At 41.9% G+C, this 19,841-nt stretch overlaps 2 gene segments (V, D, J or C); one reads left to right on the plus strand and one right to left on the minus strand.

The window, feature by feature from the left end:
- The window catches only part of LOC130121274 (Ig kappa chain V region Mem5-like), a 216,805-nt gene that overhangs the window by 195,830 nt on the left and 1,134 nt on the right, over nt 1-19,841 (minus strand).
- The window catches only part of LOC130121270 (Ig kappa chain V-III region MOPC 63-like), an 84,681-nt gene that overhangs the window by 31,024 nt on the left and 33,816 nt on the right, over nt 1-19,841 (plus strand).

Raw genomic sequence — 19,841 nt, forward strand, 5'->3', positions numbered from 1 at the left:
TCTGCTTTTGGGTTTTCAGATGGCTGTAGAGGCCGATCCATGGTCCACATCCTTTGGTGCAGTGTGGACAGGGGAACACGGTGGTGGTTGGTGGAGGTGTTTGAGCATTTTTCTCTCTCTACTTGCAGTGATGTTGCTTTTCCTCTGCAGCACAGTTTTGTCCCAATTTCATGACATTCAGCTTCATCCTGCATGGATTTAATCCAGGAGCGTCTATCCAGTGCAGTGTGTTCCCAGTTGCTCGATGAGATGTTGAATTTCTTCTGACTGGTCTTGATATTGTCCTTGAAACGTTTCTTTTGCCTGCTGGGATCTAACTGACCTTCCTGCAGCTGGGAGTACAGGATCTGTTTGGGGAGACGTGTGTTGGACATGTGGATGACTCGGCCTTTTCATGCTACATTATTGTGGTGGTGGTGCTAGTCATGCTGGCTTCTTCCATAACGCTGATGTTGGTGTTTCTGTCCTTCCAGCTGATCCTCAGGATTTTTCGTAAGGATCTTTGGTGGTATTGTTTCAGGGCTCTCAGGTGCCTGCTGTAGGCGGTCCATGACTCTGCACCCTACAGGGTGGTGGAGAGGACAACAGCTCTGTAGACCAGAAGTTTTGTTGGACTTTTAGGTCTCGGTCCTCAAAGACTGTTTTCCTGAGTCAGACAAAAGAGCCAGTGGCACAAAACTCAGGTGATGGCTGACCTCAGAGTTGATGTCAGTTTTTGAGGAGAGAAGGCTGCCGAAGTAGGGCAAGTGCAACGTTTTGATAAACACATGCATACATATGTACATAATGCACAAATACAAACATACACAACTGTACATACATCCAAGTCAAGTCAAGTTAATTTTATTTGTAAAACCCAACATCACAAATTACAAATTTGCCTCAAGGGTCTATACAGCTACACAACATTCTGTCATTAGACCCTCTGATCAGATAAGGAACAGCTCCCTAAAAAAAACATTCAACGGAGAAAAAACAGGAAGAAACTTCAGGGAGTGCAACAGAGGAGGGATCTTCCTCCCAAGATGGACAACACACAATGGATTTTGTGTTTACACAATTTACACAATACAACATTGAAAGAGGGTAACAGAATTATAATGAACTTATAAAATGTATGACGAAAAATATGTGAAGGATACCGAGCAGTGTCCAGACGCCGCTGGAACAGCCCTGCATACTAACATAGAGTACTCATTATTTCATGCATGGTTACAGAGGAAAGATGGTAAGTAATAGTGGATCTTAAGACACTTTTTAAAGTATCTTAAAGTGTCAGTGTAAATGTATAACACAATGCTTACTGTTAAAGTATTGATTCTGATTTTAAGTATGAATACATTAATATTTTAAACAGCTAGTATTTCAGTACGGTGGCCCAGTGGTTAGTGCTGTTGCCTCACAGTAAGAAGGTCCTGCATTTGAACCCCAGGCAGTCCCAGGTCCTTTCTGTGTGGAGTTTGCATGTTTTCCCTGTGTTTGTGTGGGTTTTCTCTGGGTGCTCCGGATTCCTCCCACCATCAAAAAGACATTCATGTTAGGGTTAATATGCCTTCCTGTCTCTGCCCCTGAGCAAAGCAATGGAAAGAAGAAATGGAGTTGGTTCCTGGGCGCTGCAACTGCCCGCTGCATTAATTTGAAATGTTTGCTATAAACTTTAAAAAAAAGAATGCAAGGATGACAATTGGACATTTTGGTTTGGCATTTTTATGTTAATTTTTTTTAAAGAAGAGGATAATCACAGCATTAATAATCAATTGATAAAATTATTGTAACATGTAGTTGAATACATCATTAAACATGTTGGTGCATCAGGTTATATTTGGTTAAAATCATAATTATTTTACATTACTCTCAAACAACAAGGCAACATGATTGAAAACTCTGAAATCAGCTGTTTTCTAAACATATTCTGTGAAGCACTGACTTTTATCAATGGATGGACCAATTTATTTTGTCCATTTTCTGAAGAGATTAAACTCCAGTTTCAGAGGTTTGGGGGATTCAGTAATGTTTCAAATATGTATACATCCTATGAACACGTAAAAAGTACAATTTCAATAAAATGGAAAGTAAATCCTAAATTACATGAAATTGTGAGATTTACTTTGAAACATTACTGAATCCCCCAAACCTCTGAAACTGGAGTTTAATCTCCTTAGAAAATGGACAAAATAAATTGGTCCATCCATTGATAAAAGTCAGTGCTTCACAGAGTATGTTTAGAAAACAGCTGATTTCAGAGTTTTCAATCATGTTGCCTTGTTGTTTGAGAGTAATGTAAAATAATTATGATTTTAACCAAATATAACCTGATGCACCAACATGTTTAATGATGTATTCAACTACATGTTACAATAATTATATCAATTGATCATTAATGGTGTGATTATCCTCTTCTTTAAAAAAAAACATAATAATGCCAAAACAAAATGTCCAATTGTCATGCTTGCATTCTTTTTCTTTTTAAGTTTAAAGAAAAAAGTTTAAATTAAGGCAGTGGGCAGCTGCAGCGCCCAGGGACCAACTCCAGTTTTTCTTTCCGTTGCATTGCTCAGGGGCAGAGACAGGAAGGCGTATTAACCCTAATATGCATGTCTTTTTGATGGTGGGAGGGTATCCAGAGCACCCAGAGGAAACCCACCCACACACGGGGAGAACATGCAAACTCCACACAGAAAGGACCTGGGACTGCCTGGGGTTCAAATGCAGGACCTTCTTACTGTGAGGCAACAGCACTAACCACTGGGCCACCGTGCTGAAATACTAGCTGTTTAATATATTAATGTATTCATACTTAAAATCAGAATCAATACGTTAACAGTAAGCATTGTGTTGTACATTTACACTGACACTTTAAGATACTTTAAAAAGTGTCTTAAGATCCACTATTACTTACCATCTTTCCTCTGTAACCATGCATGAAATAATGAGTACTCTATGTTAGTATGCAGGGCTGTTCCAGCGGCGTCTGGACACTGCTCGGTATCCTTCACATATTTTTCGTCATACATTTTATAAGTCCATTATAATTCTGTTATCCTCTTTCAATGTTGTATTGTGTAAATTGTGTAAACACAAAATCCATTGTGTGTTGTCCATCTTGGGAGGAAGATCCCTCCTCTGTTGCACTCCCTGAAGTTTCTTCCTATTTTTTCTCCCTGTTAAAGGTTTTTTAGGGAGTTGTTCCTTACCTGATCAGAGGGTCTAATGACAGAATGTTGTGTAGCTGTATAGACCCTTGAGGCAAATTTGTAATTTGTGATGTTGGGTTTTACAAATAAAATTAACTTCACTTGACTTGGATGTATGTACAGTTGTGTACGTTTGTATTTGTGCATTATGTACATATGTATGCATGTGTTTATCAAAACGTTGCACTTGTCCTACTTCGGCAGCCTTCTCTCCTCAAAAACTGACATCAACTCTGAGGTCAGCCATCACCTGAGTTTTGTGCCACTCGCTCTTTTGTCTGACGCAGCAAAGGAGTCTTTGAAGACCGAGACCTAAAAGTCCAACAAAACTTCTGGTCTACAGAGCTATTGTCCTCCCCACCACCCTGTATGGAGCAGATTCATGGACCACCTACAGCAGGCACCTGAGAGCCCTGAAACAACACCACCAAAGATCCTTACGAAAGATCCTGAGGATCAGCTGGAAGGACAGATGCACCAACACCAGTGTTCTGGAAGAAGCCAGCATGACTAGCACCACCACCACAATAATGCAGCACAGACAGGCTGAGTCTTCTGCATGTCCAACACATGTCCCCGCAAACAGATCCTGTACTCCCAGCTGCAGGAAGGTCAGTTAGTTCCCACCAGGCAAAAGAAACGTTTCAAGGACAATATCAAGACCAGTCTGAAGAAATTCAACATCTCATCGAGCAACTGGGAACACACTGCACTGGATAGGCGCTCCTGGATTAAATCCATGCAGGATGAAGCTGAATGTCATGAAATTGGGACAAAACTGTGCTGCAGAGGAAAAGCAACATCACTGCACGTAGAGAGAGAAAAATGCTCAAACACCTCCACCAACCACCACCGTGTTCCCCTGTCCACACTGCACCAAAGGATGTGGACCATGGATCGGCCTCTACAGCCATCTGAAAACCCAAAAGCAGACAACCCAATAGAGAGGATAGTTATACTTGCCTCGAGAGACCACTGATGATGATGATGATGATGATAATGATGACGTATGTATATATGTATGCTTGTATGTGTGTATGTATGAACTTATGTTTTATGATAACTGTTGCTGGTTTGCTTTTAAATTGATCTAAAAATACATTTGAGCTTGAGCGAGACCTTGTTAATACATCACATTACAGGAATGGAAATGGAGGATCCGCTGTGGCGACCCCTAACAGCAGCAGCTGAAAGTAGTAGTAGTAGTCGTATTAGCAGTTTTGTCATCTCAGGCCTCAATAACATCCTCAAAACATTTTTTGAAAGTTGCAGTGAGAATGTTCTTCCTTTGTTATTATGATTCTTTTTGGGAATATTTCATAAAATAACATTATATAATCTGCTACCTCAACAACATCCCCAAAACATCCTCATAATGTTGCAGGCAAAACATTCCACCTTTGTTAAAATATCACACTACAGGATTGTTTTATAAAACACTTTCTGTAACCTGAGGCCTCAATAACTTCCTGAAAACATTTTCTAAATGTAGTTTTGAGAATGTTCTTCCTTTGTTATCATGTAACATGATCTGTGGCCCTGACATCAACCTCAAAACATCCTCTGAATGTTTGCAGTTAAACCGTTACGTCTTAGTTAACATTTACCCTTATAGGTACATTATTTGAAATGATAAACATCCTTATAACGTACTCAAGCCCTTATTAATGCAAGGGCTCAAGCCCTGGGGCACAACAGTGTGTGTGTGTGTGTGTGTGTGTGTGTGTGTGTGTGTGTGTGTGTGTGTGTGTGTGTGTGTGTGTGTGTGTGTGTGTGTGTGTGTGTGTGTGTGTGTGTGTGTGTGTGTGTGTGTGAACTGCTATGAGAGGAAGGATAAGTGGAATTAGTAGAGGGAGAAGTCGGCTGCTTCTCTCTCTCATACCAGTAGTGCGGTATGCTATGTCAAAAAAACAGCTCCCGTAGGATTTTTGTGCCAAAATTGATTTTTTTGATGTTTCGGCTTCTATAGGGACCAAACTAACAGAAAATGAAGGGTGCCAAATTTTCTGACCCCCACCCCCAATTTTGGGGGGCCATCTATTTTGGGACCTCCCAGAACACTAAAATAGTAGTCCGCCTGGGACTACTCTTACTAAAATGGCTGTAGAATTGTTATGCTTCAGTTGTATAACACCAAATTTGGAGGAGATGCAGGTAAGAAGTTGTAGAACAGATTCAAATATCTGTGGCCTGCTGGTAAATGGTATTATTGATGTTATTGACACTCAAATTGTAAGTTTTGTTTAGGCGAACCTAAAAAATTGAATTTCTGCTGTACTTTATCTGCAGTCCTTCTGTCCTGGTGGATGGTACAACTAAACTTCCACTTGAAGTACATTTTTCCAGGTGTTACCTATACATGGACACCATAATTGTGCATCTGGGCTCTGTACTTGCGGAGCTATCACTGAATTATTTTGGGCATGTAATTTCGGGCGAAAATTGAAAAAAAATTCCTGGGGCTGAAGTGGTTTTTAATGTCCAATTTTTATAATATTATAGTTGTTTTGTAGGTTTTAAAATATTCTGAGTTGATTTATAACACTATTAAAACAGCTAGAAGAGTATTTGTCTGACTTTTGTTTCCTCACCTGGGACACCCCGGACTGACCCTTGTGCCTATCCCATTCATCATTACTCTCCTCTTTCCACTCCTGCTCTTTTCTTGGCCAATATAACTTTTACAATTATTTTTCATGGGCATCCAGTGACAATTAATACTTTACTGAAGGTGTTGACCATTCTGAAAGACATTCCTGTTCTGACTCTGAAAAAATAATGGTTGAAATGTGGGCATTGTAGCATAATCCTTGTTAACTTGGTTCATTTCAAACAGGTGAGATCATAATTAAAGCACAGCTGTGTTTGTAGCTGACTGAAAACAAAAAGAACAGTACTCAAGATAAAATAAATTAAAAATAGGCCAATACGAAAACAACAACAACAAAACAGACAAACACCACAATAGATTTGAAGAGTCAACATTTTGAGAATCACATTCATGGAATTGCTGAAAGCAACTACCTGGTAAGTGATACTTTTATTTTAATTTTTTATCATTCAGGTGAAATTTAAAACAAGCCTGAAAGATTTATAAGCCAATGTTTACACATATTTTGACATATATTTACACTGTTTTCCCATTATTAGATCTAATCTTTCAGTCTGACATGCCCTGATCCAACAATTTTGGACTACTAACAGTAAGCTAAGGTGGGCTAAATTTAAACCATGCCCGCTAGATTTAAAAGCCAACATTTGCACATATTTATATTTACATTGTTTTCCCATCATTAGGTTTCATCTGTCTGGCATGCACAGATCCGACAACCTACAACAACGAACTAGAAAGCTAAGCTAAACAGTAAGCTAAGGTGGGCTGAGAATGGTCTGGTAAATGTGTCATATTTTTCTGATGACATTTAAACCAAGCCTTCTAATTCAAATGTATATTTATATTGTTTTGCCATCATTAGGTTTCATCTGTCTGGCATTCAACAAATTGGACAACTTGTGAGCTAAGGTGGGATGAGATCTGGTCAATATGGCAGAGGAATGCAACATTTGCGTGATCTGCAAAGAAGGTGCCACCCCTGGCAAGCGACTAGTTAAAAATCCAGCCATGATTGATGACCTACTGCAGGCTTGCAGGGACAGAGTTTCTTTAGGTCAAAGCGATTTTGAGGAACCTCCCGACTACTTAACTGGCCTAAATGAAGGGGAACTGAAATTGGTTCATTATCATTGTGAGTGTCGAAAATCTGTTATAAACAAGAATAAAATTGACCGTCTCAGGGCTAACCAATCCCGACCTCAGTCACCTGTCTGTTCTAGAAGAGGACCTGGGCGCCCTTCAATTACAACAGGATCTGTTAGACCTAAACGGTCGAAATCTGTCCCAAAGGAGCAAGTGTGTTTATTCTCACCTTGTGACTTTTGTTCCAAGGGTGATTCAGAGCCACTTCACCGTGTTCTTTCTGTTGCAATGGGTGAAACGCTTCTTGAAATAAAGCAGCAGACCCAAGATGACCAAGTAAGAATCTGTGTAGCAGACCTAGTGGATGCTGGTGACGCTTCAGCTCTTGAAAAGTACTATCACAGGGATTGCTTGCGGAATGCAAAATGTACCACAACAATAAAGAAAGATCATGATAATGAATCACTCATTCGCTCTTTATGTGACGAACAGTCAATCCTTGCCATTCAAAATACCATCACAGACGATGTTACTCTTGACATGGCTCAGGTCAATGATGCTTACTTGTTGATCCTGAAAAGATATCACATGGATGTCGATGAGACTACAAACTATCGCAAGCATCTGAAAAAGGTCATTGGTGAGCGACTTCCAGATGTCCAGTTTGTAAGCTCACTGCAACAAAATGAGCCAGACAAGCTTGTTAAATCAACTGTAGTTAGCAAAGCTATTGATTGCAGTATTTCCACTGTGAATGATGGTCAGGTTATTGGCAGCCTGAAGAAAGTTGCTAACCTACTGCGGGCAGAGATCATGCAAAAGCGCAGCTGGTCATTTGCCGGGATATTTGATAACTTTAAGAATCCCTCTTTACTCCAATTCTTCCTAAGTCACCTCCTTTTTGGCAGTCATGCTGTCAAAGTGTTTGGAATGCGGGATGAAGAAGTAGACAAAACAGTTGATGTTGCATGCCCGTTTCTAGTCCAGAACACTTGCACTGGTCGTCAGGTGAAACATCAGCCAAAGAAAGACGATGCCTTTCGGCAAAATGTCCAAACACCCCTCTCAATCGGACTGCCCCTTGCTATCCACTCTAGAGTGCGTGACAAAATCCTTGTCCAGAACCTCTCAGATGTCTACATTGGAAGTGACTACTTGAAGATCCTTGACTCAGAAAAAAGTGTGGAGCAGTCTGTTCTTCAATGAATGAAGGATATTGGCTGATTTTGTCTCCCTGACTTTGTGAAGAAGGGTGTGAACATCTGGTTTGCTATTGACAATATTGATCTTTTGGAAGACACAGTCACTGGGCAAGAAACCTTCCATGGCACAGTGGTTGTAATCAACCAGCAGGATGAAGATGGAGACCTGATGAACCAACCACTTGTTATAACAGAAAAACCTCTCATGGCATCACCTCTGGCATTTGATATAAACTTGCTGCAGGAGCCAATGATCAAAACCACTCCATTGAGATTTGAGTCTGTGATAGGAAACCGAAACAATCTCATTTCCCAAGACTTCACTCACACCTGGGCATTCACAAACTACCTTGCAACTGATGATAACAGGGGGGCAACCTCAACTGAACCGCAGCTGGCAAGCAAATAGACCCAGAACAGTGAAGAAGAGAGAAGCCATGCTGAATCTAATAACGACAGAAATCAAGATGACTCTATTGTGTCGATCAAAGAACAAAGGCGTAAATCAGTGAAATTGAAGAAGGAAGATGTGATGCCAACTTGGGCTGCAACTAAATCTCTACTGTTATCTCAGTCCTCTAACAGTTGCACCTCAACAACACAGGGGTGATTGCTCCACTGTTTAAGACCTCGCCAACAGATTATGCTACCCTCTATACCGCTTTGAAGTTAACCCAGGGTATCTCTGCCACTGTCTTTGGCCCTCACAGAAAAACACTGATAACCCTAGATCTTGACCTTTACTCCCGTGCATTGAAGATTCAGCAGTCAGTTGGAAACACCAGCTGGATCCTGAGAGCTGGAACTCTTCACATTGCATTTGCTGTGTTGCATGGTCTAGGTAAAACAGCTGATGGAAGTGGCCTTGACATATGTGCTATTGAAAGTGGTGCATACACATCAGCAGCTCTTCGTGGTATCTTTGGTGGCAAAGCTTACAAACGAGGCCTTGAGTACCACATCACTGCGAGCCTTGCAATTTTGATGTTACGATTTGATGCCATCTTGTCAAAACTTCCAAATTGTCCAATTCAGGTGCAATGCATTGCTCTCAAGGACAAACTCCATGAACGTAACCCACTGATGGTAGAGATCTTTGAAGAAATCCAATCCTGGTACACAGAAAATGTCAAGCCACTCGAAGATGAAAAAGACATTGGTGAGTTCACTCAATTCTTAACCCAGTATCTTCACCAGGTAGAGAGTCTTCTTAATCTCATCAGCTATTGCCACTCAGGTGACTGGGAGGGATACTTGTCTTCATTAGAGAATCTCGTCAAGTATTTCTTTGCTCATGATCTCCTCAATATGCCCGCTTGATGCCAGTCAATCTTGCTCAAATGAATGCTCTTGAAAAAGATGACCCAGAAACATGGGATGCACTGAAGTCTGGTGCATTTGTGGTGGCAAAGTCAGAGATACCCTTCACTCATCTCTTCACTGATCAAGCCCTCGAGCAGGAAATCAAGAAGCTAAAGGGACATTGTGGGACGGTAGGACTCAGTAGAGATGAAGCAGCTCTGGACCGGCTGATCATTGCCACAGCTCATCTGGCTGATCTAGTGAATCAGTACCTCAAGAGCTTCCCAAAAGCTTCCAGATCTACTTCAAGGACAGAGCATTATCATCTCTCAGGAGAGATTGCATTGAGGTCAAGAACAAATGCACTGAAGCTACACGACTTGATTGAGCTGCACTGTGGAGGCAATCCATTCAAAGAAAAAACACCATTAAAGAGTCTTGTTTCATCAGTGCTTGTGACAGATGTGGCAAAGCATGATATTCTCCAGTTTGCAGAAAAGGGTCAGAAGCGCTTTGAGGAGTTTGTTTCTGAACGTTTGATCGCTACGTCAACACTCACAGTGTGGGACAAAATGAAGAAACTCAAGTTGAAGACCTTTTCAAACTGGATGGAGAAAACAAAGGTACGTGTTGGAGACAAGTTCATCAAGTTGCATGAGGAACGTGAACTGCTTGGAAGATTTCTCATCATCCAAGGCAGTCGACCAAGTATAGTTCCCAAACTTGAGGAGACAGTTGGTTCCCCGCTTGCTGTGTGCTGTGGATGGAACCTTGTTCATCCCTACAGACAAAGCTAGTCTCATGCATGCAACTGAAGATGCCAAGAAAGAGCTCCTTGAAGCTGTCCCAAAGCCTGATCCAATGCAAGAAGATCCTCCAGGTGTCCCTATCAAAGTTCTAATAGTTGATGCCATGGGTGTGCTTCAGAGCATGAAAAAGACACCAACCATGCGGAAGCTGTCAGACCTTCAGGACGCATTTAACAAACGCATCAAAACAATGATGGCTGGCTATCATGAGGGTCGAGTTGTCTTTGATTGATATATGGATGAGTCATTAAAGAAGAAAACTCGACAGAAGAGAGCAACTACTTCTGTAGAATACGAAATACATCCGGAGATGAAGCTCACTTTGTCGATCAAGGATCTCCTCTCTGCATCATCGACCAAGAAGAAGTTGACATGTGAGTTGGGCCAGCGACTGCTAGAGTATTTCTCAAAGGACAGTTCTTTCCTACTGGTTGTCATCTATGACACCTTCATCAAGGGACGTGATTTTGTGTGGACACACACACATGAAGAGGCTGATACCCTAATATGTCATCAAGTCCTTGCCTCTGCTGCCAATGGTGCCTCACCAGACATATGTGTTTGGTCACCCGACACTGATGTCCTCTTACTGCTACTTGATTTAGTATCATGTGAATGCATTGCAACTCCAACTTCTCTGACATTTTCAACAGGCAAAGGTGCAAAGAAACGGGAAATAAATGTTTTTGAGCGTGTTCAAGTTATTGGACGTCAGAAATGTCAGGGATTACTTGGCCTGTACAATTTTTCTGGTGCTGACTGGGGAGGAAAATTTGTTGGAATCTCCAAAAAGATGTGGATCAACGCATACCTGAAGCTTGATGATGATGATGATCCTGCCATTGACTGCTTCAAGGACCTTGGCAAGGGTTCCATTCCTCCTGAGCTTATCAATGGTGAGCTCCCATCACTGGTGAAGGCATTAGAGAATTTTGTGTGCTGTGTTTACAGCTCAAAAGGTCCAACAACCCTGCCATCAGTCAGATGGGAACTATTCCGATCAAAGAACCTGGAGGGTGAGATGCTACCTCCAACTCGTGCTAAATTGCTACCCCATATCCTACGTTCCAATTATGTCACAATGCGAGATAGGTCATACAAGACGAATTGCCCTGAGCTTCCACCAATCGAACAGAATGGATGGAGTTCAGTGAGTGGCGAATATGTTCCAGTCAGGTGTCTTGCCCTCCCTGCACCACGGGCAGTACTTGAGCTAATCAAATGTGGCTGCAAAGTAGGTTGCAAGGGACAGTGCAGCTGCTCAAAGAATCACCTGCCTTGCACTCCTCTCTGCAAATGTTATGGTGGAGACTGTGCAAACACAACAAGTGAGTACATTCAGGAAGATGACAATGCTGATGAATAGATCATCAAGTATCATTTAAATTCTTTTATCATCACCTGTATTTGTTTTGTTTTGTTGTAGATGTTTTTGGGGAATTTAGCAGCTTTTTCTTACTCTCTATTTACCTACTGGCGCAACATAGAGTAACTTTTTTTTTCAATTGGATACTAGGGGCCACTTTTTACTGCTGCTTGTCATCATGTATATGCTGCTATTATCAACATACAGTATGCTTAACTGAAAGATAAACCTGTCTTACTGAATTACTCGACTACTGTGTGGTTATTTACATAATAGAAACATGTTTAATAAATGTCTTCCATTTTTCACATTAAATATGACAGTTATTATGTTCCCTTTCACAAAAAAAAGGCAAATGTGTTGTTTTTACCTAATTTAGTACAATGGGACATCGCCGTAGGATGGACACCATCTTGGATTTGACAATAAATAAGTAAATGATGGAAATTTCACCGATTCAGTTGAATTCCTTGAGCCCAAAAACCTAAGATTAGACACCAAACTCAGCTTTCTAGCTTGAATAGAAAATGAGATATAGCCATTTCAAGCTCCTGGCAGCCATATTGGATGCCATCTTGAAAATGATGCATTTCCAGGAGATAGATTTTCCTAGATGTTTAGTATGTTCTTAAGCATGCCTAGAGGTAACAGAAGCAATAGAAAAAAACTATGCCATCTATTTTCTTGGGATTAAGTTTTTTTTTTCTTCACATATTGAACCATCTATTTTGGATAGGGGGCGCTCAGAAAGGGGGTGGGGGTCTGAAAATTTGACAACCATCATTTTCTGACAGTTTGGTCCCTATAGAAGCCAAAACAGCAAAAAAAAATCAATTTTGGCACAAAAATCCTACGGGAGTACATACCATACTGCACTAACAGTCCAAAGACATGTAGGTCAGGTAAATCAGCCATTCTGAATTGTCCCTAGGTGTGTGTGTTTGTGTGTGTGTGTGTGTCGGCACAGGCACACACACCAATCACACTCTGTAATGGACTGGCAGTTTGTCCAGGGTGTCTCCCCACCTGCTGCCCAATGACTGCTGAAATAGGCTCCAGCATCCCCGTGACCCTGAGAGCAGGATAAGCGGTCTGGATAAAGGAAATAATAGAAAAACATTCTGACACTCACCTCCAGCATCTGGTCTGGTTAAGGATCCTGGTTCCATGTGAGTCTTAACAGTAGATCAGCCTCTCTGGACTGGGTTGTTGATTTCCCTCTTCAATTTAAGAGGTAATGGATGGAAACAGGGAAGTGAAAGAGGGGGGAAGTGAGGGTTTAGAGTTGTAGGAGAGCACAGAGAGATGAAAGCATAAAAGAATGGTGGGATTTTTTCATCAGGATGCTAAGCTCATTATGGTCCCTGTGGACCTGGGGCAGGTACAAATCCTACTGTTGGAGCCTGCTGCTAGGTGACAGGCTATGAGTGCGTATTAATACAAAAACATTAATTAAAATTATTAATATTGTAATATCATTAATGCTATGTAGTGTTTCCTAAAGTGCACAATTACAGCTTGACAAAATGTGAAAAAAGATGTATTATTACAATAGGACTATACAATAGGACGATGCGCAGAACTGTAGCAACTACAGAGGTATAAAGTTGATCAGCCACAGCATGAAGATTTGGGAAAGAGTAATCGAAGCTAGGTTAAGAGGAGAGGTGATGATCAGCGAGCAGCAGTACGGTGTCATGTCATGAAAGAGCACCAAAGATGTGATGTTTGCTTTGAGAATGTTGATTGAGAAGTATAGAGAAGGCCAGAAAGAGTTGCATTACTTGTGTTTGATAGCCAGTCGATATTTAAATCTCCTCTAAAAACAACGTCCATATTCAATTCACATACCTTATCCAGATTCTCGCCTATAACAACTAAATTATAACAATTTGAGCTTGGTGGCCTGCAACAGCAACGCAATAAAATTGATTTAATATGGGGCACGTTAACCTGAAGCCACAATACCACAATTTCCTTGCACAAAATGTCCTCCCTAACTTTCACTGGAATATGATTTTGAACATAACAGGCAACTCCACCTCCACGCATATTTCTGTTCTTTCTGTATAGATTATATCCTGGTATGGTCAGAGCATCATCATCAAATGTCTCATCCAAATGTGTTTCAGAAAGAGCAAGTATAGGAATTGTGTTTAAAAACAACAGATTAGCAATTTCATTCAATTTGTTCCTCAAGCTACAAATATTCAGATGAGCAATTTTCAAACTGTTCTTTAGAAGTAGAGTAGCAATAGACATGAGATATGAAATGCATTTTCTACCATATCTTTACTGTTATATCTTCTGTGTATGTGCATATTGTCCTTGTTGTGGGTTCTGAGTTCCTTCTTCCTTAATGCTGTAAAAACAAGTCTGATCCGTGGAGGCCCCCTCACACCTCCAAGGACCTAAAGGATCTGCTGCTAACTTCTTGATTCCAGATACCAGAGGACACCTTCAGAGGTTTTGTGGAGTCCATGTCTCAACAGCTAAGAGCTGTTTTGGCGGCATGAGAGGGACCTACTCAATATTAGACAGTTGGTTTTAATGTTTTGGCCGATCGGTGTATGTATATAATATCATATCATATCATATCATATCATATCATATCATATCATATCACATCATATCATATCACATCATATCATATCATATCATATCAAAAATAACTTTATTTAATGTTTAATAAAATCTTAAAGATGACATTTGGATAAGATGTGCAGCCAGCAAATTGTCAATGTGTCTGTCTTCCTCATGTTAATGTAATTTTTTTTATTTACGTTTTTTAAAGCCCTTTTCCCCCATTACGTCTCCTACATCTCAGCCTTACCATCTTCCGTTCAGCTCTCTGTTACATTTCTCAACAATCTTCACACAAATAAAGAGAACAGGAAAACGTGTAGACTGTCAGTTAAAACATTTACTTGGTAACTTTTGCCTTTTTCCTTCGTACAAAAATGAGCCTTCAGTCCTGAAATACACAGAAAAGTAGACACTTCTGCAGATGTCACATTTCACCAGGGGTTTATTGCAGACAGACAGGAGAGATTGCAGGGATGTAATCCTGTTTGGAAGTTGACTTAAGTCAGTTCACTTATAATTCAAATAAATGAACATATCTGAGTGAACCTGTAATACATCTGATGATTATAAAACAAATATTCTTACTCACATCAGATGATGAAAATATCCGGGTCAGCTACCTAAACACTCCTTTGTAGCTGGGATACGAACTCTTTCTGAATTATGAATAACAATCCAGTTCTTGAAGCGATTCTAAAGCACTACAAGGGGTAAACTGTCATTTTAATGTTATTTTCACCAGGTGTCGTACCACTAGATGGCCGGGAGGCAGCAAAGTGACTTGAAATCACCCAATTAGTTGTTGGCAGCAACTTCAAGATGTTTTCTAGTAAAAATGGGCCCAGAAAAAGCCTTCTGAAATTTGAAACTGGTCAATGGACAGATTGGAATGATATTTCTGTGCCTCTGTTTTCATTCTTCCAATCAGTTTAAAGGGACAATGCACACAAAATCAAGAAATCAAAATATGACAAAGTGTTCAAGTGCCAGAGGACAAAGTGAATGGGGAAGTCAAACAATGACAATGGATGAGTGACAGGGTTGGTCTTGGGGGGACCTGCAGCCAACGCTGATATCTGGACTCCCCTTGAGCAGTAATGTTCCACCTCGGGAATCAACAGAGGATCTCTCACTCTATCTCACTCACTAACACACACACACACACACACACACACACACACACACACACACACACACACACACACACACACACACACACACACACACACACACACACACACACACACACACACACACACACACACACACTTGCTTGCTTGCTTGCTGGTTGTCCATCGTGCCCAATGATGACCATCTTCTTCTATTTGTGGGTCCTTTGGTGGCTGAATAGTCTGATCCTGGATGCAAAGTTGCGGTTGCAGACCGGGCATGTAAAAGTGGTGCTGGAGGGGGTAGGGGTAGCTTTGCGAGCATGCCTCTTCGCACGCTTTGCTACACGGTGTTGTGTGCGCTGGTTTTCCATGTACTTCACTCCCTCTGAGATGTGAGAGCGCCAGGTTGTGCGGCAGAAAGCAAGTTCCTCCAAAGAAGAGGGGTTGATCTGACATCTTTTTAGTGTGGTCTTCATTTGGTCTTTGAACCGCTTCTTCTGCCCACCAGCAGTGCGTTGGCCAAGGTGTAGTTGGCCGTAGAGGACTTTTCGTGGGAGTCGTTCGCTGGGCATGCGAATACCATGCCCAAGCCACCTGAGTTGATGGTGTTTTAGGGTAGACTCCACGCTGCAGCTGCCTGTCCGCTCCAACACCTCTGTGTGCAGCACTCTGTCCTCCCAAGTAATGCCGAGGAGACATTTTACATGGAAGGCTTCCAGGCTTCTGAGATGGTGGCTGTAGATGGTCCATGCCTCACATCCATAGAGTAGTGTGGAGATGCACACTGCTCTGTAAACAAGCACTTTAGTGTGGAGATTGTGGTTGCTGTTTTGGAAAACCCTTCTCCTTAGACGGCCAAAAGATGTTGAGGCTTGTTTGAGGCGGTGCTGAATCTCATCGTCTATTTTGCAGGTGTCGGATAGCATACTTCCCAGATATTTGAAGGCAGGAACATTGGCCAGTTGTTGCCCTTCTGCTGTGAAGGTTGTTGGGGGGTTTGGGAGGCCGGCAGTCAACTGACAGATTACCTCTGTCTTTTGGGTGTTAATAATCAGTCCCATTCTCCTGTATGCAGTTACAACTGCCGACAGAGTGTTTTGTAGAGCTTCTGGTGTGTGAGCTACCAGGGCACAATCGTCGGCATACTGTAGCTCAATAATGGTCTCAGAGGTCAACTTGGTGGTTGCCTGAAACCTCCTGATGTTGAATAGGTTTCCATCGAGCCTGAAGTCAATGGTAACTCCAGCCTGCTTCTCCAGCCTCCTTCGTAACAGTGTTGTAACAGAGACTAAGAAGATATTGAACAGGACTGGGGCTAGCACACAGCCTTGTCTGACTCCAGTCTGCACACCAAAGGGCTCAGAACTGCGGTTCCCCACTACCACTCGGGCCATCATTCCTGAGTGAAACTGTCCAAGAATGGTAAGAAACTTGGTGGACATCCAAATTTCTTCAGGACTTGCCACAGCAGGGCCCAGTTACCTGTATCAAATGCCTTTGAGAGGTCTATGAATGCTATGTATAGGTCCTTGTGCTATTCTCTGCATTTCTTCTGGAGCTGGCGTGTCACAAAGATCATGTCAACTGTCCCTCTATCCTTTCGGAATCCGCATTGTGACTCTGGTATGACCTGTTCGGCTATTGCGAGTGTTAGTCTGCGGAGCATGATCTTGGCTAGAACCTTTCCTGCAATGGCCAGCAGTGAAATACCCCTACTGTTGGAGCAGATGGATTTGTCTCCTTTGTTTTTATAAATGGCCACAATGTTGGCATCTTTCCACTGTTGGGGGACACACTCGCGACTCCACACCTCAAGGGTATAGAGATACATTGTCCTCGTACAGAGGTAGCCTCCTTCCTTGAGGATTTCAGCTGGAATATTATCAGGTCCAGGGGTTTTGTTGTTTTTCAGTGTCTTGACTGCATGTAGCATTTCTGTAAAAGATGGTGGGAGGTCTAGGTCTTGCAAGGTAGGCTGTTCAGGGACACACACACACACACACACACACACACACACACACACACACACACACACACACACACACACACACACACACACACACACACACACAGGAAGATCAAAACATGTGAGGTTGTTCTGCTGTATCCACACAACCACAAGGTGTGGTTTGGTCAAATGTGTGTCGGAGGATTCAATTTGGCGTACTGTGACTTTTGGAGGGAAATGTCCTTGTAGCAACACCACACACTCACACTGTTTCCAGGGCCACAGTCACTTCAGTCAGCAAGGAAATGAAGACAACCAAAAGACTGTTTGGTTCACCTACGAATCCGGTGGTCTGCACACATAAAGAAGCGCGCAATCATTTGTACACATACACACAAAATCCATTTCTCACACACAAGCAATTCACCTTCACGGTTACATTTACACAACACCAAAATTCGGCACATGATTTCCATCCTCATGTGAGCATGTAAGTTCCTCACACCCAACTTCAGTTACAGGGCTGCCACAATCAAACATATCACTGAATAAAAACATCACACTTCTGCTCGCTCAAATACGAAGAACAAAGCAAGTCAGTACAAAGGCAAAAAAAGGAAATGAAAACATTGAAATAAAATAATGTCAGTTATATCAAGCATGCGGTCAGACATATCAGAACCATGAACTAAGACAGAGGCAATAGGTCCACATCCACCAGGCAAGTTAGGCAGGTCCACTTGACTACACAAACATTGAAGGCATCAAAACTTACTATAAAATGAAAATGTTCAAAGGTGGTCAGAGTCAGATGTGTATAGAAGTTAGCCCTGCCAGTTTGACTACGAAGACAGCCCCAGCCCATGTGAGCCCCCTCAGCCATGCAGATGCCCCCATCTCTGCTCCCTGCTGCATGAGATGGGATACAATTCAATTTCAATTCAACAGGGCTTTATGGGCATGACCACATTCAGTTACACAGTATTGCCAACTCATACTCAACAGTGCACTAAATCATTTAATTGTTGCCAGATGAAAAAAAAAACATACAAAAAAAAAACAACAACAATAATAATAATACGGACCAGGGGGATAAGACCAAATTACATCTGGAAAATGTTTTGAAGCCCAGTGTTAAAACAGCCATAGGATCCCTACTCCTGTGTGTGTGTGTGTGTGTGTGTTACGTCCCGTCCCGTTGTTGTGTTTAATGTACACAGGTCTGCGTGTTGTATGGATGTTGCTCTGTCCAGGTGTGTTGTGGTTTTGTGTCCCCCTAGTGTCCCATAATTCCCTTTCTTACAGAAGCTGCAGCTTGGACCCCCTGTCTATCAACACACCTGATCCGTATCACCAACCAGCCACGCCCTGCTCCTCCTCCTACATATAGACCTAGTTTTTCCATTGCTCCCTCTCGTTCTCCTGGGTAGTGGCAGCATGAGGAGGTGAGCGGTTGGTTTGTTTGGGTTTTGTGTTTGTTTTGTTTTTGATTGTTTAAGACTATGAGTTAGTTTACTTCTGATCAGCCCATGTTTGTTTGTTGGTTAGTTTTTCTTTGTCCTTTTCTTGTTTAAGCTCATAGGGGACATTTGGGTAAGTTGGTAAGTTTGACACCCTGGGGTCTACATTTACTTTACACGTAGTTTGTTTATGTTATTCTTCATTAGTTTAGCGGTGAGCCCCAACCCATGTATTTAGGGGCGCTTGATGCCCGTAAAGGGGGGGGGGGTCTTTTCAGTTTATGGTTTATTTGGTGTAACTGATTAGCATCCTATGTCCCTATGTTGCAGTATTTTGTGTTAAATAATTCTTATATTGGCTTCCTGATTAAGTTGAGGTTCTTCCTGATTAAGTTGAGGTTTTGTGTGGCTGCACACACATTTGGTTTGTTCTGTTGTGGTAAATGTTGCGCCTTGGTCCTCTGGCCCCCTAGTGGCCAGAGGACCATGTGTGTGTTTTAAGAGCGCTTCATTCATCAAATGACACGTTAATTTAGGGTCTAGTTTCTGTGCAAGCCTCAAAGTATAACACAGAGATGCACGTGTGTACAGGCTTCACTGGAGGTTCAGATTTAAGGGGAAAGCCAGAACCATCTCCCTGGAGTAGGAAGGTGTCCAGTGTTCTGCTCAACAGCTATGACAGGGCCAGGGACACATTTGCTGTTGCAGCATGGTATTTAACAGCTAGTATTTTAGCATGGTGGCCCAGTGGTTACTGCTGTTGCCTCACAGCAAGAAGGTCCTGTGTTCGAACCCCAGGCTGTCCCAGGTCCTTTCTGTGTGGTGTTTGCATGTTCTCCCTGTGTCTGTGTGGGTTTCCTCCAGGTGCTTCGGATTCCTTCCACCATCAAAAAGACATGCATGTTAGGGTTAACGCACCTGTCTGTGCCCTTGAGCAAGGCAATGGAAAGAAGAACTTGACTTTGTCCCCTGGAGCTGCTGCTGCCCACTGCTTTACCTTTAAACTTAACATGTTATACTTTAAAAAAAAATGCAAGGATGACAACTGGAAATTTTGTTTCGGCACTTTTACGTTAATTTTTTTTTAAGGAGGGGATAATCACAACCTTAACGATCAATTGATTTTAATTACTGTAAGATGTAGTTGAATACATCATTAAACATA

The sequence above is a fragment of the Lampris incognitus genome, chromosome 11 (genome assembly GCF_029633865.1).
Source record: "Lampris incognitus isolate fLamInc1 chromosome 11, fLamInc1.hap2, whole genome shotgun sequence".
Lineage (NCBI taxonomy): Eukaryota > Metazoa > Chordata > Actinopteri > Lampriformes > Lampridae > Lampris > Lampris incognitus.